At 43.5% G+C, this 19,872-nt stretch overlaps 1 protein-coding gene across 7 annotated transcripts in view; it reads right to left on the reverse strand.

Annotated features, from left to right (window-relative positions):
- The window catches only part of Ica1 (islet cell autoantigen 1), a 130,737-nt gene extending 120,778 nt beyond the window's left edge, over window positions 1-9,959 (reverse strand). For 2 of the 7 annotated variants that reach the window (XM_060374159.1, XM_060374156.1), the window contains exon 1: window positions 9,809-9,958. The gene's annotated coding sequence lies outside the window, so the exon portion shown is untranslated. Of the gene's footprint in view, window positions 1-9,500; window positions 9,667-9,808 lie in introns of those variants that run through there. The other 5 variants (XM_060374158.1, XM_060374157.1, XM_021642244.2 and 2 more) reach the window with 5 other exon arrangements.
- Window positions 9,960-19,872: the final 9,913 nt, after the last annotated feature.

The following is a 19,872-nucleotide window of genomic DNA, read 5'->3' on the forward strand; positions in this document are numbered from 1 at the left end:
GGCCAACCTGGTCTACAAAGGACAGGATATCTAGGGCTACATAGAGAAACCCTGTCTTGAAAAACTAAAAACAAACAACAATAAAAAAAATAAGACAACCTCTCCAAACAAACAAACAAACAAACAAACAGAAGCTTATATATTCATATATGCTAATTTTAAGTGACTTAAGCTACAAAATAGTCATCCACCACATTTTCCTATTTCGGAAAGCTCCAGTCTATATGTTACACTTGCTGATTCATGTAAGATTTCTGTGGGTGATATAGAGGAGAGTACTAAGAGACCAGCAAAAGTGAAAAGATATTTGGGAGGTCAAGGCAGGAAGATGGTAAGTTCAAGACTTGTGTGTGCTACAATTGAGATCCTATCTCCCAATAAAAAACGGGCTGGGAGATGTAGTGTTTGCTCAGCATACAAAAGGCCCTAAGCTTCACTCTCTAGATCTGTGCTTTAAAAAGTATAAGAAGAACCACAATAATATAAAACTGTCCACTGGCTTAGTGCCAGCAGCAATCAGAGCATGGTGACACAGATCCAATTTTTTTTTTTTTGAAAATTCAATTTATCATTTAAAGCCTCCTAAAGAGATTAGGCCGTGTCTATGACTGTAGGCTCTTGTAGCTGAGAACTACAGAGGATGTACGGATCATTTAGCCTGGCCTCCTGTTTTCATGGATAAGGGAACTGAGGCTCGTGGCTGAAGGAAATTTCCCAAGACACAGAGAAAGCCTCTTTCATTAGACATAGACGGCTGAAGTAAACACACAGCAGCATGCGGTTTACAAGGCGCTGTGCAGAGGCACTGTAAACAAGCCACCACAGCGCCTTTCTCTGGAAATGGCATGGATTCCAGGACTTTCCTTGGTTAAACTGTGGCAACTAAATCTTGTTTGAGGTTAGGGCGGCTTAGGAGTTAGGAATGAAATCATCTTAAGAGTCATCAACAAAGAAGGAGAAAATGATATTTCGGGGGCATCCCTATTAACCGGGCCATCTAGTTAATGCTATTTGAGAACCAAGGCATGATATCTATCCCAGTTTCCTTCTACTTTCTCAGTGAAGATGCTTATGAGATTAAGTAGTACCGGAGCAGCCCAGAGCTTATACGGCAGGCTAGTTGCTTCGACGGGAATCTGGAAGGACGGGTCAGTGTGTGTACACTTGGTAGGGTTGGCCCGGTTATAAGAACGAGGAAGTTACATGAAACCTCCGGGTCAGCGGTACAGAGGAGAGAAGCAGGAAGCAGAAGGGAGGGGTGATCTGGCACCAACACGCAGGCTTCACTGTGACGCTGCGCTGGAGCCGGCCAACGCTGAGAGCAGTAGATGAGAGGTCGCCCGCTCTCCACGAACAGCAAGCGGGAAAGAGCTCCTTCTGCTCCTGGGCACTGGGAACCACGGCCTTGGACTTGCACTGGACACCTTCTGTTCTTGGGGCATACTGCTCTCCTCCTCAGACCCACCCAGCACCATATGGCCTTAACCACTCTGGCTCTCTGTCTTCTTGCCAAGAGGCACAGCCAACCTCCTAGCCCTCTCCGACTTTTGGCCACCTTATATCCCTTCTATTTCAAGTCAGTTTACTTCCCTTGCTTTCAGCTTTCTGTTCACATTCAACTTCTTCCCATCACAAGGGACCATCCTCTTCTTTCTATTTCTTGAGGAATCACTGAAAAATTCCTCAAGAAGGCACTCTCCTCACTAAACCTTCCTGACAGCACCTCTGCCTCTACGCCCACAGCTCAAATACTACTACACATACCCAAAGCTCCAACTTAGCTATCTTACGATACAGTTTATCTAGGTGATTTCATATACGTCCACACTTCCATCACCAGCTCTATGCTAACGACTTCCAAAACTAAACACCTCTACAGATTATGAGATTCACAGCATCATTCCTGTCTCCTCCTCTTTGCTTCTGTCCCCTTAAAATGAGCCCTTTGCTACTTAGCTACATTCGCCCTCCCTCTGAAACTTTATATAAAAGTCCCATAGACTCTTCAAATTCAGTACAGCTAAAACTTATTGGAAATAAAGTAGTTTTGGGCTAAATAATGTTTATTACTTGCCCTGTGATTATTTCGGTGGTATCATTCAACCAGCTATTACAATTAATAAGATACAGACAACTCTTAAGGTTTTGTAATTGTCTTAGTTACTTTGGGCTGGGCAGGCACTTCCAGTTACCTCAATAACTTCACCATCCATTTCCCAGCCCCATCCAATGCCATCCTTTTTGACCTATCTCCCATCCATAATTCTACAAATACTCGTTTCTCCTTCATCTGGGTCTATTTCTCCATCCATGCCATCCTCAGAGTCCTTCCTCCTGGCCCACATGGTTCCTTCTCCATGCTAACCCATTGTGGCATCTTCCTCTTTTCCAGCCTCTCTCTTTCCTGTGATTCTCCTGAACCCAAAGACTGGGAACCTTAGCCATACCTACTACCCCATTCTGTCCTGTCTTAGGTAGGTTTACACAACAAGGTTAGGGCAGAAAACCAGATCTTGAGGGCCAGTAATTAGCATCAGATACAAGGATCCAACCAACAACCCCCAACAAAAACTCAATCTTCCCTCTTTCCATTTCCACACAGTCGTCTCTGTGCCAGCCACCAGCACTAATTCTACCAAGTGGCCTAATTTGAGAAGCTATCATCTCTCTCATTTAAGCCTTCATGTTCTCTCCATTATTTCTTTGTCAGCACATCTTTTCCCTTTCTGTCTACACCGACAGGACCCAGCCTAGGACTTCTGAGTCAGCACTATGCCTGTGGAATGCCCATTCCATTCTTTCACCCTATTTTATGCACGATTATTGTAAGATGCAAATTTCATCATGCTGCTGTTCTCTGATTCAAAATGTGTTGTTTCTTGACACTAGAGCAAAAAATACAAGACTCCTTCCCCCCAGCTTGTTACAAAGAACTGCTGCTGCTGGCCATTTCAGACAGTTTGACCTTCCCAGAAGGTATGTACTCTGCCCCATGAAAAGTCCTCCCTTTTTCTGCTCAGTTGATCAACTTACAACTTATAGTCCTTGAATCCCCTCAAATGCCACCACCCCAAGGATGTCTCCCCAACCCAATGCATGCCTTCCACTCCATTTCTTCAGGGATATCCCGGTTCTTGTACTCCCACTTAACTGACTCATGCTGGGAACACCACTCTATTTCATTATTCTCCTGCATGAGCTAGTTCTATTTGTATTTCCTGATGATCTCTTGGGGGTAAGGACCCTCACCTTCATCTCTGTTTCCCGAGCAGCAAGCACAGCGCCGGGAAGTGCCGTATGATGGTAGGCTGTCACTAACTGAACATTTTACATGTGAGAATCACCTAGTACATCAATTTCATCTGCAGGACATTATCAAGGGCCACAGCCATTCCATTCCCATTTTTTGCAAGGAAAGAAATAAAACAAATTTTTAAAAAGCCCAGTAAATGATCTCCCCCACCCCCTTGGCCAATAACTGGTAAATTCAAGCCAGTTTTGGACTTCTGACCTCCTGTTTTTAACTATTCCTCAGTATTCTAGGTTGAAATGAGGTTGGCAAATGAGGTTAAAAAAATAGTCTGAGAGAACCTCCGGCTCAGGTGCCATTGGTCTGTGACCACTCCAGCGCAACCATGCAAACGATATTTTCAAAAGATGGTGGACTCACTATTAGGATTTCTACCAATAAGAAAAAGGGACACCACTCACTAAAACTGGAAGTTTGCTCTCTGGCTGAGGATACCCACCCAAGAAACATCACATAGCAGGCTAGATTTCTTCTAACTAACCCAGAGTGCAAACTGCTATTAAGTTTCGAGCAGTCTTAAGCATGCCCTATTCTGGGAACAGAGACGTCGGGGGAGCAATGATGAAGATAGCAAACAGTGGCATGAATTTTTAACGGGTGTGTTACTGGATTGCTCTGGAGAAACTCCTCCCAATACTCTCATCACCTGCTTTTACCACCCGGAACTAGAGAACCTTTCTGCTTTTCAATTGAGACTGTCATAAACATTAATATTTGTATAGCCAGTGGTCCATCATGAAATGCACATACTTTGTTTTTCCCTCCACAGTACTGTCTTGTACTTTTAAGATTTTTTAATTTTTTTCACTCATTCTCTTTTTTATTTATTACATTAAAAATTAATAATTATTACTTATTACAATTTATTCACTTTATATCCCTGCTGTGGCCCCCTCCCTTGTCTCCTCCCACTCCTACCCTCCCTCTTTTTCCTCCCTCTATACTCCTCTTCTAGTTCACTGATAGGGGAGGTCCTTCTCTCCTTCTATCTGACTCTAGCCTACCAGGTCTTATCAGAACTGGCTACATCATCTTCCTCTGTGCCAACAAAGCAAAAAATAAACCTGGGCCCTGGGGGCCGTGCAGAGACTGCACCAATCATTCTCTTTTTAATTTTATGTATTTTATGCTAAATATAATCTACAATTGAAACCTGCAAGGTTCTCTATTTCTGATGCCTTTTAAATATCAAACCTTCAATTCCTACTGATACCTCCAACACTTTTTAAATTCTGAGTTTACACTGGTGAACATATTTAATCTTTGCAGCTCCAATATCATCCTACTTTCCCGGTGTCTGTGGCTACTCCAGGTTATATACTCACAAGTAAAGATTTAGAGCCAAGAGCCACAAATAAGAGAAAACATGCAGTCTTTTAGGACTGAGTTACCACATTCTGTATGATATTTTCTAATTCCATCCACTTACCTAAAAATGTCATGATTTCATTCTCCTTTACAAGCTCAATAAAATCCAACTGTGTAATCCACCCCAAAAATCCACTCAATAAAATCCAACCACATTTTCATTATCTATTCATCAGCTGAAGGAAATTTGTTTCCATTTTCTAGCTACTGTGAATACAATAGTACTAAACATATTTGAGCAAGTATCTATGGAATAGGATATTCAGTTCTTTAGGCATGTATCAAGGAACAGTATATCTACATACAGTAGATTGATCCTTAGATTTTTGAGAAGTCTTCATACTGATTTCCAGAGTATCTGCACCAGTTTGCAATCCACTCACAGTGAATGAGGGTGTTCCTTTCCCTATACCCTAGTTGCCAGCATTTATCGTCAACAGTTTTCTTGATCTTAGCCATTCTAATGGAGGTATCATGGACTATCAAAGCAGTTTTAATTTGTGTCTCCCCAAGAATGTTGTATATTTTTTGAGATCCTTCTTGGACATTTTTATTTTTCCTTTTGAGAACTCTATGGTAATTGAATTATTTTCTTGACTCTTTATTTTGAGTTCTTTATATATTCTGGATAAAAAAATACTGTATTAGATGTGTAGCTGGAAAAGATTTTCTCCCACTCTGTGGTCTTGGAATCTAGAGGAAACCCACTGCCACCACTCTTCTCAACCAGTGTAGTTCCTAGTGCAGTATAGTATAGTAAATACTTTTCCTTATACCTACAGATAAGTGCCACTCTCACATTTCATCAAGGAAGCTTCTTTTTGCAGCATCTGATGAGCATTACAGAAAACCGTAACTGACTGAAATGCTGAGAACAACTTACAGTGGTATGCCCAGCTCCAAATGACAAATCTATAACATGACTCCTTATACCCAACCCTAAGGAAACACTATGGAAGATAAGGTGGGAAGGTATTAAGAGGCAGAGGAATAGGTTTTCTGGTACAAGATTATTTCTTTTATGTATTTATTACAGGGAAGCCACATGCATGAAATCTCAACAATGTGTGGAATCTAAATAAGACCTGAACAACAACAAGACCAGTTGACAAGCCAGTGTGGCTAGGGGAAATCTCACAAGGCCTTGCCCTTAGATGAAGAATTACAGGCAACTAATGAGTTCTGGGAGAGGGAGACTTAGTTTTCCAGAGTCCTGGTTGGTTATCCAATACCAAGTGGTCAGCCCTAAATAATACATACACACAAGTGGAATCAGTAATGCATATATATATATATGGATATATATATATCCATAACAATTAAAAAGAAAATCAGAGGATGCAAGGATGTGGGAGGTGGATCTGGATAGGAGTTAAGTAGGGGGAGTAAATATGATCAAAATACATTGTGTGAATTTATAAAAGAATAAATACAAATATCTCATCAAAGAAGGAAAGTCAACTTAGACGATAATGGCCATGGCAGGATAAGGCTTCTTTATGGTATCCAGGAAGCAAACAGAGTGAGAGAACAGAAAAGTGGCAAGACCTGATACTTGATACTGGATCACGTCTTCCAATCAGATCCACCACCTTCCACTACTGCCTTCAAATTATGAATCCATCAATGAACTAATCCATGGATTAGGTTAGAGCTCTCACGAGACAATCTGCTCCCCAAACCCCATCTTTGAATACTACATTGGTGACCAAGCTATCAGCACGGGGACATATTTCTTCACTTGGCTCCAATCCTTCTCAAACTGGAATTCAAAGCCTGTGCATTCTCTGTACTCTTCCTTAGTACTAGACATGGTTGTAGAATAAAATATAATTGACTGAAAACCAAGAAAAAGAAAGAAAAGGTTTCACCTCCATCCATTGTGGAGTATGAGGCTCTATGAGGCTGGTTCTGGATGGGTGTGGGGGGGGCAATAAGGCTCATAAGCTGTAGCCCATTTTCCTTCTTTGACTACACATTCCTTGTACCTGATAATAGTGAGACATTAGTGACCACTGGCTAGCCCTATTATTGTGACCTATCTTTTCGGCTTCCAGTTGCCAGGATCACCCAGTAAGGTGGAAACATGTTTCTTGAACCAGATGACCTGTCAGTGTCCCTACCCTCTTTAGTGGGTTTCTGTAACATCAGAGTTCATGTTCAACACTAGTTTACTATACTAGAACTTGTCACAGTTGACACCCACACACACCCACACACACACACCCATAAAGCTGCTTCTACCTGAAAAAAAAAGTTCTTGTGTCATTAGAAACATTGAAAATGGTCATGTTGAAGATTTTCTGCTGGTAGACAAGATTTGATGTACTTTTCATAAGTTTAGATACAAAACTAAAGATGTACAGACACAGCCATTAGACAGATACTTGGGTCTACCAGATGGAAGAAAGGCTATTAAATCATAAGCAATTACCAGCTGGTGTCTTTAGATTTCAGTGGAGGATCAAGGGTCAGTCATCTAATCTTGGGTTTTCCCACTTATTGCAAGTAGCAGAACGCTACTACTTCATTTTTAATAACATTGCAATCATTCTCCTAAGTAATAAGAAATGCTACTATAAAATAACAGCTCTTGCAATCAAAACTCATGAACAGGGTTTAAGACCAAACATATTTGAGAGACTAAAGATCGTAAGCTCACTTTGGCCCTGCAGTATTCTCTACAAAGATGTTGTAAAAATAAAAACTGAAACCTGAAAAAACAAACAAACAAACAAACAAAAAAACAAAACAAAACAAAAAAACCCCAGAAGCAATCAGGGGTGGACAGTGAGATGGCTGGGCAGGTAAAGGCACTTTCAGTCCAAGGCCGGCAACCTGAATAGAAGACCAAGAACTCCTGTGATGCAAAGGTGGAAGGAGACAACCAAGACCACAAAGTTATTCTCTGACCTTCACATTTGGTGCATGCAAGTGTGCTCACACATCATGCACAGACACATACACAAAACCACAGTGAAGAATTAAGTGTGCACGCATGAGTGCATGTGTGTGTATTTTGAACAAAGGGTAAGAAACATTTCGGAACCCAGCAGGGTATGGAAGCAGATGCTGAGTCTCACAGCCAAACCTTGGGCAGAGTGAGGGGAATCATATGGAAGAAGTGGGAGATAGAAAGACCTGGAAGGGACAGGAGCTCCACAAGGACAGGAACAGAGCCAAAAAATCTGGGCACAGGGGCCCCTGCAGAGACCGATGTTTCAACCAAGGGGACTTAAAACCCCTGTTGAGATGTAGCCCATGGCAGCTCCGTCTCCAAGTGGGTCTCCTAGTAAGGGGAACAGGGACTATCTCTGACATGAACTCAGTGGCCGGCTCTTTGATCACCTCCCCCTGATCGGGGAGCAGCCTCACCAGGCCACAGAGGAAGACAATGAATGCAGCCAGTCCTGTTGAGACCTGATAGGCTAGGGTCAGATAGTAGGGGAGAAGGACCTCCCCTATCAGTGGACTAGGTGAGTGGCATGAGGGTGGGAGAAAGAGAGGGTGAGACTGGGAGGAGATGAGGGAGAGAGGGATACAGCCAGGGTACAAAGTGAGTAAATTGTAATAAAAAATAAAAAAAAAATTTTTTTGGAGCATGGATTTCATAATCATGTCCTACTTTACTCCCTAACTTCAGAGAGGTTGAAATGTCAAATTTAAACCGGAGGACCATGGGAGCCAATTTAAGAGACAGTGCTGAAATAATCACTTATGCGTGCAGGAAGTTATCGTTAATCACGATGATCAGCAAATGCTCGTGTGTCTTCCTCCATTCATTACCATTTTCAAACCAGCTGGTGATGTCTTTTCCAGGTCCATGAAATTTTTAGTTACCAGATCTTACGTACCAAAGGCAGCCGCCCAAGTTGATGGCTAAACCCTTTCTTGCGCTATTTTCAATGTTATCTAAAGCAGGAGAATATAGTCTCCTTTCTAAAACTTAACCCATCCCCCCGCCCCCCCCCCCCCGCAAGAGACCCCTAATGTCATTTGCCAACATATGAATTTGGAGCTTTAAAGGCCCCAGTGAGAAGCTGAGAAGCTTTGGAAAGACTCCCCAAGTTAAAAGACAGTGGAGAGGTTAACGGGAGCCGGTTGGGAAAAAGACTGACATAACAGGATATTACTTTCAGAGGAAACAGGAGCTGCCATCAGCCTTGGGGCAGGAAAGGCGGAGTCAGCAGCGCAGCACCCAAAGAAACCCGCGCGCCAGGGTTTGCAAGAACGTGGCATGCTCAGTGACTCTTCCTAGCCCGCAGGGGCCAACCACAGGCCTCCTGCCACCAATCCTTATTTTAAAAAAAGGTACCCATCGGCTCTTAGCCATCCCTGCCAAAGACCAGCAATCGGAGGGACAGCAAAAGCAAACGGCAGATGCTGCTGCAGGTGAACTTGTCAACAAGTCAGCCCTATAAGCAAGTCCCTTTCCAGAGGAGACCTGGGAGGGGGAGAAGGTTAGGCCCGCAAGGGCTCTGAGAAAGGGAGGCCAGCGCCGGTGGGGGTGCGGCTCGGGTGTGGGCGCAGGTGTTTCGCTCCTGCTCCCCGGGGGCTGACGCACGCTCTCAGGGCTCGCGCATCCTCCACACAGCCAGGCCGAGGAAGGATCCGCGGGAGGGAAGGGAGCATGGGGGATGATGCTCCTCCCGCACAGGAATAGGGGGTGGACGAGGTGATCCGCCTGTTACCCGCAGCCCGCAAAGGGCAACCAGAGGTAGCCTTGGCTTGGCGCCCCCGACCGCCCCGACAGACGGGCGTCTCCCGTTGCAGCATGCAGTCTGCCCGGCTCGCCCCCGCCCCGGCCCCGGAGGGCAGGTACCTCGGAGCCCCTGCCCCCAGGAGCCTCCCGGCGGAGATCGGAGCGTCCCTCCAGCTCCCTGCGCCGACGTCAGCGTCAGCACTGGCGAGGGAAGGGGCGGGAGCGCAGGAAGCGGTCCTTCCTGCAGCGGCCGCCGCCAGCCGGAATGGCAGCGCGGAGCCTGTGCGCGCCGCAGCGCAGCAAAGCGGGCCGAGCGGGCGCCCTCCCCTCTGCCAGAGCCCGCCGTCTCCCTCCCTGCAGGGACACCCACAAGCGACTGCTCTCAGCACCACCCCGGGGTACGGGTAGGGAGAGGAGGGTGGTCTCACCTTGTTTGGGGCGGATCAGGGATGAGATGAGCGAGTGTCCCTCTCTCTACTCCCTGGGGTATTCCCGTGACCCCCATCTCTAGGGTCCTGAGTTTGGACCTGCTGCCAGAGATGACCCCGCCCCTGCTCTCTGGCAGGAGTTCCACGTGTCCATAGTGTTGGCGTCACAATGACCTGTCTACAGGTGGCCAATGCAGAGAACGCCCCAGAGTTCCTTGTATTGTGGAAAGAGTGCAAGCTACTTTAGAGTTTGGTGGCTTGAGTGAACAGGAGATTTCAGGGTCAGTCCCAGAACAGTCAGACTTTTGCGTCTGGTATCCACATTTGGGTTTAAAAAATAAAAGCCGTGTTAAAAAAGAAAAAAACAAACAAACAAACAAACAAAAAACAGCTGGACATGTGTATACATACTTGTTTTTCATATCCGTATGCTATACCTATGACTTACACTTGTTTGAGACACAGCGTTTCACCCCTTTTTACCCTTTGTCACAAGAAGCAAACTCCTCCGGGTTCTGGGGTCCCTGGCCTATTACAGGACAGTCAAATAGTGCTTCCCAATGCTGTCTATATTGATCCACACACCAGGGCTCATCCCTCCTTTTATGTCTATAGATAAGTTTGTTCAATGATCCCTGCTAGAAATAATAAGTAGGTGAGGGAAAAAAAGTGACCGAGTAATGATGCGAACAAGCCTAGCCTTGACGTGGTCTTCGCGTAAAGTGACCTCTAGTCTGTTGTCCTTAGCAAAATGATTCTATACAAAAGCAAATCCATCTAGAGATTTGACTCTCTCGAAGTCCCACACACTGCTCGTGGGAAGAAAATGCTGCAGCCGATTGATCAAATAGTCTGGCAATTCTGAAACTATTAAATATAGATCTGCCAAGTAGCCCAGCAGGTCCACTTCTGGACCTGTATTATAGAGATTTGAAAGCATATGTCTGTGTAAAAGCTTGCACATGAGTGACTGCAACGTCAGAGTAACTCAGCTGGCCATCAGCACCCAAAAGAAAAAGCAAAGGGCACTATATACGCAATACCAAAGTATTGGTGCACACTACAACTTAGAAGAAATTTGACGTTTGAAATTCCAAGAAAAAGAAATCAGCCATAATAGGGGACAGACTATTCTATTCCATCTCTTTCAAAGTCCAGAAAGGGGAAAGATTCTATAGAGACAAAAGTTTATTGGTGATCATTTGGGGTAAATAGGAAAGAAGAGCCAAGGGATGTGGGTTTTTTTTTCTTCTTTTCTTTTTTCGAATAGCAATTTTTTAACACTGACAAGTGACAGTTATTTCACATATTTGTTAATCTGTGAATAAACTGAGAGTGGGTATTTGTGCATTACATTGCAATAAAGCTGTATAAAAAGTAAAAAGATTGTGTTCCTAATTTTATACATACAACACACAAACACACACACACACCGAGTCATGCCTACACACATAGCACATCCAATACCTTTCCTAGAAAGAGTTACAGGCTAAGAACAAGCACATCATCTCACTTCATAATTCACTCCATTTGTTGAAGGAATGAACAAACTGACCTGTGATGTTTCAATGACAAGGCCCCTATAGAACCATATGTTTGCTTGCTTAGTCTCTAGTTGAGGAGCTGTTTGGGGAGGATTAGGTGGTGTGGCCTTGCTGGAGGAGGTGTGTTGTAGGGGGGACTACAAGATGCTTTTCTGTGTGGAGCTAAAACAAGTAGCCGCTTTCCCACCCCGATTCTCACAAGGGAAAACAAATGAAGAATTCTGGCACCCAGACTCTAATTCTTTTGTTTTGTTTTTGTTTGTTTCTTTTTTTGTTTATTTGTTTGTTTCCAAGACAGGGCTTCTCTGTGTAGCCTTGACCTTCCTGGACTTGCTTTGCAGACCCAGCTGGCCTAGAACTCATAGAGATCCACCTACCTCTGCCTCCCAGAGTGCTGGGATTACAGGTCTGGGCCACCACACTAGGCTTTCTCCTTTAATTCTTAAAGAGAACACTAACATATGAGACATTTTGAGGGAGTGGTTTGCTCATGAGAATAGTTTGTATGCTGGTTGTGCTAGTTGAGGAGATAGCTATTGGTGAAGTAATTGTCATGTAAAGCATGAGGACCCAAATTTGATCCCCAGGGCTCAAGGGAAAAAGCCAGGCATGGAGGTGTGCGTTGGTAACCTCAGCGCTGGGGAAATGGAGGCAGGTGGATCCCCGGGGCTTTTGGACCTAACCTAATTGATGAGTTCCAGAACAGTGAGATGTCCTTTCTCAAAGCACGAGGTGGACAGAGCCTGCTCAGTGGCTCCTGAGCTTGACCTCTGGCCTCCAGAGGCATGGACGGACATATGTAGAAGCACTGTCTGTTTCTCACATTCCTGTCTCAACTTCAACATATCTGCACTTTTACTGAGTCATCTCTCATTCAACATACACATCATCTATATTAGTAATTTATGTATAACATAACCTGTTTTAAGGAATTGCTACATATTTTTGATATTTTAGATTCCCAGTAACCTCAACCAGTTTGAGGAATATATTTTCTTGTGAAAAATGAACAATGAATGCCTCACCAGGTAGATATTTGTAGTTCCATATGCTCGAGATCCAAATTACTAGTAACTAAAAGCATCTGGTTGATTAAAATTAAGCAAACTTTAAGACGCTGAGACTTATGGCCAACTGTTGGGCAGTGTGCGTGGAATCTTATGTAAGAAGTGGGAAATAGTAAGATCTGGAGAGGACAGGAACCCCACAAGGAGAGCAACAGAACCAGAAAATTTGAACACAGGGGTCTTTCCAGAGACTCATACTCCAAGCAACTACCATGCATGGAGATAACCTAGAACCCCTGCACAGATGTAGCCCATGGCAGGTCAGTGTCCAAGTGGGTTACATAGTAATGGAAAGAGGGACTGCCTCTGACATAGTCTGATTGGCCTGCTCTTTGATCACCTCCCCCTGAGGGGAGAGCAGCCTTACCAGGCCACAGAAGATGACAATGCAGCCACTCCTGATGAGATCTGATAGACTAAGATCAGAAGGAAGGAGAGGAGGACCTCCCCTATCAGTGGACTTGGGGAGAGGCATTCGTGAAGAACGGGGAGGGAGAGTGGGATCGGGAGGGGAGGAGAGAGGGGCTTATGGGGGGATACAAAGTGAATAAAGTGTAATTAATAAAAAGTAAATTAAAAAATAATAAAAACAAATTTAAAAATAAAAAAGCAAACTTTAAGAATGAAGTTTGGAAAATGTGGTTTTTTTTGTTTTGTTTTGTTTTGTTTTTTTAAATCATGAAAACCCTTTTTTTCCTGATTCTTACTGGCATTACACTTTTAAATAAAAGTTCTGTTAAAGTTTATTAGAAAAATCATCCAGTACCCTCTCCAACTATACTATACTTTTAAAGTAACTGCATACATTCCAGAATGTGAATTAATCATCGTAGTCAATTTCAGTTTTTATTTCGGTGGTTAATTTGGGCTGTGCATGCAGCAGAACAATGCTTTTGTTATGCTCTCTGTGGAGGTGCTGAGATCTTTAAGCAAATTTGTGAGTGCGTATGAAAATAGAACACATGCTTAATTAGCATTAACTTTCATTAATTAAAATTAACTCCCTTTCACTTCAAAATCCAGACTTCAATGAAGAGAAGAGGCCTATTTACATGGAGGGAAAGGTAATTATTTTCTTTGCTCCACCCACTTAGATTTCTGCACAAACAACGTGGCTTTCTGCCTTTCCACCCTAATCACCATTCCTCAGAATCTCTTCGAGGAAAGTTCTGGAGGGGTCGTCAGGATAGGACCTTCCCTTCGCTGCAGGTGTAAACTTGTCAGTCATACACTATGGGGAATATAGTTCTGCTTCTCACTAGGAGCTATATCAAGCAGAGCAGAGTAAATCCAGAGTTCACAGTTGTGTCTTGGCTTGGTAGACTAATAACCTCTGAAAGGCTAATAACCTCTGAAAGGCTTGCACTTCCCAGTAAAAACAAAAACAAAAACAAAAACAAAAACAAACAAACAAACAAACAAAAAACAAAACAAAAAACCCAAAACAAACAAACAAATTTAAAAAAATAACAAACAGCACTTAACTGAAAGATTAGGGTGGAGCTCCCTAGGTCTTCGGGATCTCTTTTTTTTTTTTTTTGTGCAAGGTGAGTTTACAAGAACCACTTTGACACCTGGCACAGAGTTCACATGCAGCACAGCTGAAGTATGGGCTGAATATCTGATTTAATCTGGGACTTGAAGCTGAGCCTGTGGTCCCTATTTTCAGGCTCTCAATCTAATAATATGCTCTGTTCCTTCTAGTTTTAACTCAGTTACAAGCTTGCTTTTAGGAGAGACTTTAACTGTTTCCCCAAATGTTTATCCTCTTCTTTATTTACATTAGAATGTTGCAGCTGAGCACATTATTTTCCAGTTAAAAACTATCACTTTTAGATTCCCTTGCAATATGGTATGGCTAGGTGAGCTCATCTAGCTTGTAGAGTATGATTAGAACACACACACATACACACACACACACACACACACACACACACAGAGAGAGAGAGAGAGGAGAGAAGGAGAGAGAGAGAGAGAATACTGTTTCTTTTGGGTCATGCCATTCTGTGTGTGAAAAAGATTTTTCAGAAATTTCACTCTTTTTCAGGAGTGAAAAAGATTCACTCCTGAATCTTTTTCCCATTCCTGCTGGCTGGATCAACTTTGGCCGTGCAGGTGAGAACAAGTCACTGGTCAAGAAGCAATCTGGTACTGCCATGGTCCTCCTGTCTGGACTGCTTTATGGAGAAGAACTTGCTGTGGTTGGGCTCTTACATGACCCTCCAAAGCCGTATGTTCAGGAGTGATGGAATCTTTTTGAGGTGAGACCTAGTGAAAGGAAGCTGGGTCAGTCAGGGAGTGTCTTGAGAGGGATACTGACTGCTTCTCTCTGTCTTTGCTTCTCAGTCACCCCGTGGTGAGCAAATTTCCCCCACCGCATACTTTCCACCATGATACTCTGCTTCTCCTTAGGACTCAAGTACCAGAACCAAATGATCACGGGCTGAAACCATGAAACAAAATAAATCTTTCATCTTTATACATTTTTAATCTTTCTTTTTTTGGTCCCAGCAATAGAATGCTAACATACAAGTTTGATTCTGTGTAAGCCTCTACTTTCTAAACACGATTCTTCACAGGAATGGGCTGATCACTACCTGGCTTAGAAGACCCTCTGCAGGCTCTTCCTTGTTCTCTTCTGTGCCAGTCTCTCTCCACTTGTCCCTTGTCTTTTGATAAGCCCACACCCCCAGCTCCACATCTACTCAGGAAGGTTGCTGGCTTTGCCTGGGCTCTTCTCCTTCTAGCATGGCCTAGAAACTTTCTCCAGGTAGGGAGGTAAGGCGCCCACCTAACGCTCCCCTCATTCCTCTCTTAAGAACCTCTACTCTGCAAGCAGAGCAGAGTAGCAATAGTGCCAGGAGCTGGCTTTCTCCCATGGGGTGGGTCTCAAGTTGGGCCAGTCGTTGGTTGGCTATTTCCTTAATCTCTCTTCCACCTTTATCCCTGCAAAGTTTGGGTTGAAAGTTTGGTGGGTGGGTTGCTGTCACTCACTCCACTGGAAGTCCTGCTTGTCTTGGAGGTGGCTATTTCCATCTCTATATCCCCCGCTGCTAGGAGTCTCAGCTAGGGTCACTCCCATGTCGTCCCAAGAGCCTACCCTGTTGTATGTCTCCAGCTTGTTTCAGAGATGCCCACTCCTGTCAGTTTTCCTTCTCTCTACCAGTCTTTTCACCTCCCACCCCCTCTCACCCACACCGGATCTCCACCCTCGTTCCCCTCCCCATCCTTTCCCCCCACTCAATTCCCTTTCCATCCACTTCCGATGTCCGTTTTCTTTCCCCTTCTGAGATTCAAGCATTCTCCCTTGGGCCTTTCTTGCTACTGAACTTACTTGGGTCTGTAGATTGTAGCATGATTAACTTGTTCTAGACGGCTAATATCCACTATAAGTGAGTACATACCATGTGTGTCTTTCTGGGTCTGTATTTACCTCACTCAGTATGATCTTTTCTAGTTTCACCCATTTGCCTGCAGATTTCACGATTTGGTAGTTTTTAATAGCTGAGCAATATCTAATTGTGAGCATGTACCATAGTTTCTTCATACACTCTTCAGTTGAGGGACATCTGGGTTGTTTCTAGTTTCTGGCTATTATGAATAAAGCTGTTATGGATATATTTGAGCAAGTGGCATGGTAGAGTATCTTTTGGGTATATGCTCAAGAGTGGCATAGCTGGGTCTTGAGGTAGCATAGTTGTTCTCTGAGAAGTTCTACCCAGCAGCAGATAGAAACGGATGCCGAGATCCATGGCCAGACATTAAGCGGAGTTCGAGGATTCTCATGGAAGACTTGGGGGAGGGATAGAAGGACCCAGGGCAGAGTGTCAAGAACTCCACAAGAAGAACAACAGAGTCAAGTAACCCAGGCCCATGGGGGCTTAGAGAGACTGAATCACCAACCAAAGAACATGCATGGGCTGGACCTAGGCCCCCTACATATATGTCATTGATGGGCAGCCTGGTCTTCATTAGGTCCACAGTAGCAATTAGAAAAGGGCTCTCTCTGATGTGGACATAGTTTCCTGCTTTTGGATCACCTTCCTCTAGCTGGGTAGCCTTGTCTGGCTTCAGTGGAAGAGATTGTGCTTAGCCCTGATTTGTCGGGGCAAGTTGGTTTGGGGGGTGCCCTTTTCTGAGGAGAAGAGGAAGAGACATGGGGTAGAGGGTGAGAGGGTGAAACTGGGAGGAGCGGAGGGAGGGAACTTTGATCAGGATGTGAAGGAAATTAATTAATTAATTAATGAGAGAGAGAGAGAGAGAGAGAGAACCACCATTCTTTACCTAATGGCCAGTGTTCTGAGTAACACAGGGTCTATTTTATTTCAGACAAGATTAAAAAAAATGAAGATCTTGTTATTCCATTTTGATCCCCATTAATGTTCTGATTATATTTTCAAAAATATGTACTCTATGCATCATGTCTCACATTACTTTTATTATCTCTGTGACCAAATGCCTGAGAAGAAGTAATTTAAGGCAACAATATTTCACTTTGGCTCAGGGAATGAGGGTACAGTCATGACAGGGCAGGGCAGGGCAGTGGCTTGGGCTGTGTTGGCAGCAGATGAGGCTGCTTATTCACATATTCTGGGATGCAAAGAGAGAGCACCGAGACAAGTTGGACTATCAACCCCAAGGCTTGCCCCACAATAATGTGCTTTTACCAGCTAGGCTCCACATTGTGAAGATCTCATAAGGTCCCTCAAAGAATGCCAGCAGCTGAGGAGGTGTGTCCCAACACGTGAATCTAACGGAGGACATTTCGCATTTGAACTTCAGCAGCACTATTCGGCTCCGGAAAATTATTTTTTTATATCAAAGTCATCATAAATATCTCACCTAAAGAATGGAAGAATGCCAAAAACAGGTAATTCATAAAAGAAGAAATTAAAATTGTCAATATGAAAAAAGACGACAAAAATCTACAAATAATGTTTTGAAAAAAAAATCTACAAAATGAGGGGTTGAAGAGATGGCTCTGCAGTTAAGAGCACTGGCTGCTCTTTGAGAGGATCCTGGGTTCTACTTCCAGCACCCACACGGCAACTCACAACTGTCTCCAATCTGACACCTTCACTTATATCTATGTAATACACACGAAAATAAACTAATAACAAAAAAAAATCTACGAAATGGACAGGCATGAAAATTGTTTTTTGTTTGTTTTGTTTTGAGGCAGAGTTTCTCCGTGTAATATTGGCTGTCCTGGAACTTACTATGTAGGCCAGGCTGGCCTCAAGCTCAGAGATACTCCTGCCTCTGCCTCCAAAGTGCTAGGACTAAAGGTGCACACCACCACTGCCCAGCTCAGACATGAAAATTTTCATGTGTGAGACTGGTGAGAGTATGGGAAGCTGGCATGCCATATTCGCATAAACTGAGGACTGAAGCAAAAAGTTTACACACGGTTATAGAAAGCAATCAAGCAATATTATAAAACGTTAATTGTGCACATCTGTTGACTGACGTGTCTACTTAGAATGTTTTGCCTGAGGAAATAACATATAAATACGCAGTGTGAATGTGTGAGGACAAGCAACCAAAATCTGAAAATATTAAGTTGTCCTTCTGACAGGAGTGTGGGTTAATGAAATTGTGGTTTGCTGAGTCACTGACAACTACTAATGAGATTAAGACATTTTCCTTTTTAAAAGGTGAAATCACCACTTGAACAGCATCATGTAAAATATGATTCTGGTTATGTAGATATTTTATATTTTACAAGATCTTTCTAATATTCACTAAAATATTACCTGAGGCTCTTTGGCAATGTTTGGAAGTGAGGGAGAGTTATATTTTCATTTATACTCTGCGGTAATTGTTGGGGGTTGGTCTGATGCTTCCATTTTGATGCTAATTACTGGTCCTCAAGATCTGGTTGCTGCCTAGATTTGGTTACACCTATCCTTGCTGTGCAAACCTGCCTAAGACATTATTCCTGATTGGTTAATAAAAAAGGCCTATATCTGGGCAGGAAGGAAGAAGGTGGGTGTGGCTAAGGTTCTTGTTCTTTGGGGACAGGAGAATCATGGGAAGGAGACAGACAGATGGGAAGAGAGCAAAGAGGAGGAAGCCTGGATGGGTTACTGTAGAAAAGAACCCCTTAGGCTGGGTGGGAGGACTCCAAAAGTAGCATGGGAAGGAGCACTCCAGATAAAGAATAAGTAAGTATTTATAAAATTATGGATGGAAGGTAGCCCAGATAAGAATGGTTAAGGCAGATGACATTGGGTAGGGGCTGGGAGGTGGATGGTGAGGTTATTGAGCTAATGTAGAGGGAATTATTTGCCCAGCCCAAGGTGTTATAAGGCAATTTTAAAGTCTAACAGGTATCTGTGTCTTACTGATTATGATAATGGGTTAAATAATACTGCCATAATAATTATAATAATTATAAGACTAATAATAAATTATATTTAGCCTGATACCATTTATTTCCAACAACAAGTAATCTTTGTTTATTTTAAATTATGGATATAAAATATTTTATAATTGGTAAAATAATGTTTTAAAATTTGACACTGGAAGCCAGGTGAGGTGGCCATGCATGTAGGTAGGCTCCAAGCACTCAGGGAGGAAGAGGCAGGCGGATCTCTGTGAGTACAGGGCCAGCCTTGTCTACAAGGTGAGTACAAGACAGCCAAAGCTGTCAAGAGGAGAGACAGGTGTGTTCTGCAGGCTCTGGAGCTTGCATTCTCATCCCTTTAACAGGCTGATCTCTGTGAATGGGAATCCGGCTCAAGGCTTTAAAGCAATAGTGGGGTTGTGGAGCAGGAGCTGGTGATCACGGCTTTGGTTCCAGGAGTAGCAGACTCCCCCACCTTCTCTGAGGATGCTCCCTCTTCAATCCCTGAAAGAAAAGGACTCATGTCCTGAGCAATGGTGCTACGGTCTAAACAGAGTTGCCCCAAAACGTAGCCTTGCTAACACAGTCTGAGAAGCCTGAGCTTGGTTCCTCCAATCTGTGAGACGACTGTGGGTCACTGTGTGGACAGAGTTCATTCATCCATGTCAGAGAGTTGATGTGTGACTTGTGAGATTGGTTTGAAGAGACAATATAGTCAACATGGGAGAGGATCAACAACCACAATTACAAGAACAGTTCAGAGAGGACAGTGTAGCAAGAGAATTCCAAATGCAAGAGAAGCCAGGTAGAATGAACCTGAGAGACCTTGACTCGAAAGAGAAAAACAAAATAAAACGGAACAAAAAAAAAAATTGATCCTGGAAAACAAATGTGAGATAATTCACATTTGATTAGAAAATATGATCTTCAAAATGTGTAACTGGATCATGTTCAGTACTTTTAGGGACTGATTATGTGGTGCTAGGTGTGCAGTGCAGTCTATGACTTCTCTCCGTGTTGCTGCATGAGGAATGGGAGCTGCTTGGTGTAAATCCCGTACACTGCTTGTTGGAGGCACCTTTACACTGGCTCAGGTTCTTCCTA

This window comes from Meriones unguiculatus, chromosome 21 (genome assembly GCF_030254825.1).
Source record: "Meriones unguiculatus strain TT.TT164.6M chromosome 21, Bangor_MerUng_6.1, whole genome shotgun sequence".
NCBI classification, from domain to species: Eukaryota; Metazoa; Chordata; class Mammalia; order Rodentia; family Muridae; genus Meriones; species Meriones unguiculatus.